Raw genomic sequence first — 4109 nt, 5'->3', positions numbered from 1 at the left:
ATATATAAGACCGTACAGAAAGCCAAATATATAGTTGTTAGAACATAAGAACATAACTTTGTGCAGCTTTGAGCACGTTAATCAAGATGACACATTTCAAACATAGGCAGGTTAGAACTGATCTCATTTCTGAAAAACACCAATGCGAAGGCCACTGTTGCCCAGCCTGAGTCACACACGGCAGCGTGGACGGGCCTGCGGGGCACAAAGGTTGCGTCCACGTGTCATCTACTGGGGGGTCTAATAAACAAAACACTGCTGTTTTGAAGTGGTGAGAAAAGTAAAGGGTCCCAAGATATGGACAGTAACTGTAACGTAAGCATGGGAATATCCGGTGCGCTCCGGTGACTCGGTCCCGGGGACTGCTATGCACTGCGGTTTGCTGCGTACTTTTGCAATCCAAGGAAATACTGAATTTCAGATGGGGACGCTCAGGCTCAGAGGGAGAGAAGGCAGGAGCGGCGGCTTGAATGGCCACAGCGCGTGTGGAGTCGGGGCCTGGGGAGGCCAAGGAGGGCCGGCCAGGCCTTCCGTAGGGACGGCAGCCAGTGCGGGGCTGGACCCCTCACTCGGGCGCCCAGAGAGGCAGCAGCTCGCAGGAGCCGCCCGGTGATACAGCAGGCACGGCAGGTTGGACGAGGTGTCAGCTTGACTATGAAATATGACGGATTAACAGCCGAGGCTGGTGGTGTGACCTGCTTTCAGACACTTCATTTAGAAGTTATCATATTGCTGGATGCTTCCTGTAATTTGTGATGATGCTGATTGTGATAAATCGTGAGCTCCTGGCGGACGCCCCCAGCCCGCTCCGATGGCTGAGCAGAGAAAATGTGCAATTCCGTGGGAACGCTCATGCCACGCATGAGAGCAAGGATCTGGCCGTAACAACAGGATGCTCAGTCCGTGAACACAGTAATTAAATCAAGCTAATTAAATCACAATAAAAATAATTTTAATTTAATTAATTTCTCTGCACTGATTGAACATTATGTTGCAACCAGGAGGCTTTCTGAACGCTAATAGAATTTAGGGGCTGGGACACCGAAGTTGTGGTCACTGGTGTGGTACGTGGGTTATTGTTGAGAGAATGAAATTAGATACATTTAATGAGATGCCCGAAATGTTGCCTGAGCCACAAATAGAAAATGCTCTTGGAAATGAGATAATGGGATCTCTTCCTCTCCCGGTTAGGTTTCTGTGCTAACCGGGGAAACAAATGTCAAATTTGGTAATAATTTTAAAGGTCTAGTTAAATTAGATGGTGCACAATTGCGTTACTTGTTGGAGTCAGTGGGAAACCTCAGTAGTGTCCCCTGGTACAACAGGTACTAGGGACATTTACCTGTTGTCACCTCCACCCCCAAGTCCCTGGTAGCTAAGAAAGGCTCTAGAAGCATTGGAATCCTGGAATCCGGTGGGGTCCTCAGTCCAGGACTAAACAGGTGGCAATGCGTTTCTAACAGCAGCATGAAAGATGCAGGTGAGGCACGTAGAAGCACTTTCTATCTGCCGATAACCAGTTACTTCTTGAAAATGAGAACCACGGATCTCGTCCCACTCCCCACCCCCTCATCCCCAGTGCTAAGCAGAGAGCCTGACCCTAGCTGGTACTCCAATATTTATTATGAAATTAAATTATTGAGTTCTTAAGGAATTTCTCCCCTTAGCACTTGAACATCAGGATGGATACCCTTCTTTCGGGGTTGCTGAGACATTGTTCAGTTTACAGCAGGAGGATACCACACGAGGCGGCCTCTCGAGGTCACCTCCCCGAGGCTAATTTTGTCACGTAAGCAAGCCTGGAATTCTGAGTGTGTGTTAGCAGGCGCTCAAGTCATTACCAACTGTGACTTTGCAGGAGTCCTGTGCTTTGGATCCCAATATTATTTATCACGCACGTTGCTTCAATTAATATTTTGCGGATGTGCCAACACTTGAACCAGACCTCATTATGACTAGTCGGGGCACCGCATTGTTTGTTGAGTGGAATTGTTTTCGGGATGCAGCTGGTTTCCCTCCCTGGCAGCCAGGAGGGCAAAGAGACCAAGAGGCTGGTACTTGCAAAAGCCTCTGCTGCCACCGCAGTGTGATCCTCCGACTTAGGTGCTCATCAGTGAGGAGCTGTTTCTCCATCCAAAGGAGGGGGTGTGGGGATGCCCCTCAGGAGGGCTCTGGACCCTGAATGAGGTGCCACAGGAAGAAGGATGTGGAGGATCAGCGGTGTCTGTGTGCTGCACGCCAGCCTCGGGGGCGAGGGTGTTCATGTGCCTTTGAAGAGTGAATTGGCACCTTTTCTGTTGTCTGTTGTTTCGTAATTGTGCAAACAGTGTGAAATCCAGGCTAGCACAACGCCCAAGAGCTCCAGCTGGCCGTTCCGCTCAGATCAAACAATAACGGAAGACCCCCTGCTCCCCCAAACGTCTGCCCGCAGGACGTGTGGGCAGGTGCCCTTCTTCCCGGCAGAGCTGTCCCCCAGGTTAGCACATGACATTTTACAGGAGGAGATGTTTGTTGTTCTGAAAGGAGAACTTCCTGCTTGACCCGCATTCCTGCCAGTTCTATCCCCACCTCCACTGGTTGCAGCCCACCTCCGTTATGACCCCTCCCCCGCTCAGCACTTACTGGGTGCCTCCCTCCCTCACAGGTGCAAACTGGGCATCCTCACCGGGGGGAGGGATGGACAGTGTGACAGTGCGGTTGGTGCAGGTGGATGCCTCCCTCTCTCTAGAACATCTTTCACTTTCTAGCACCTGCTTTTAGAAAGATGCTACCCACCAACGTGAAGAAGCTTCATGTCCCAGTTCTGCTAATGAGAATTAAAACCCTAAAATTGGCTTTAATCCCTTTCTCTCACTCTTATAGACTCCTAAGGTCTAGTTCTATTCATCTCATATTTTATTATGCTTCCAGTAATTCTATTAACCTTCCTTTGAGGTAAAAGATACTGAGCGATGTGCTAAGCCCTTTACCTGCATCTTTAGTTCTCACAGAAACTCTCTCAGGTAGGTGCTATTTTTATTTCCATCTTATAGATGAGGAAATGGTAGCTTGTAGAATTTCAGTAACTTACATCACAGCTAGTAAGTAGCAAAGCTGCTATTGGAATCAAGGTCCTTCTCTTTTCAAAACGTCTCCTCTTAACAATCAACTGCCTTAGCAATGAATCCACGAGTGAGGTATATTTTTTCCCTGTCCTTCTCCTCTCCTTCCCAACACAGAGCTGCAGAGAATACACAAGTGGTTCATTTGCTCCCAACTCCACAATCTTCCCCCAAATCCTCTTTCCCAGCCAGGAAAGCTATTTTACAGAACGAAGATTCTGGAGCAACTAAGAATGTTAGGACAATTTTTTTTTCTCTTATAAAGTAAATTAACTAACACTTGCATCTGTATTTGTCCGAGGACTCTGTCACAGGAAGAAATCCCTTTAAAGGATTTGACTCTCAGACCCTAAGGTGTCCTGAATGCGGGCCATGAAAGCCGGCCCAGGCCCTGCATATGCCCTGCGGCCGTGGCGCTCAGCAGGGCTGGACCCGGCTTCCGAGATGACTCTCCCATGCCAGCTGTGGGCACTGGGCCAGGCCGCTCAGCTCTACCTACCTGCCCGGAGAGTTCCTCCTTCATTTCTCTCTCTTTGATCTCTCTCTCTTTCCCTCTGTTCATTTTCTTCTCGTTTTCTCTCCAAATCAGCTTTGTCAACCCTCACCCCCATTCCTGCGCCAGCCTCTCACTTCCTGTCATCTTGACTGTGCTGTTGGCTCCATCTTCCATCGTGGCCTTTGCCTGCTTCATAGTTCTCTGCTGAAAACGAATAATAACAGAAAATCCAAGATGAGGAAATATTTACCAGTTCTGAAATGGCTTGAATTAATGAAATAACGTTTGAGGGCATTCAGATTGAACTGGTGTAATTGTAGGTCGCAAAGTATAATAGTAGCTCATGCAGGGATATCATTTTGTGCTATTTTACTTTCAGGTTTTTGTTAATCCAGTAGGTTTGTTGGAATTAGAGGGCTGCTGTGAAAAAACAGAAGGAGAAGCCTAAGCAACCTGCTGGCAAGAGAACAGCCTTGTCCAACGAGCAGGTAGCTGCACGTTCAGCCTTCATC

The sequence above is a fragment of the Hippopotamus amphibius genome, chromosome 5 (genome assembly GCF_030028045.1).
Source record: "Hippopotamus amphibius kiboko isolate mHipAmp2 chromosome 5, mHipAmp2.hap2, whole genome shotgun sequence".
Classification (NCBI taxonomy): Eukaryota; Metazoa; Chordata; class Mammalia; order Artiodactyla; family Hippopotamidae; genus Hippopotamus; species Hippopotamus amphibius.
The sequence above is the reverse complement of the archived record's forward strand: the minus strand, read 5'-3'. Positions refer to the sequence as shown.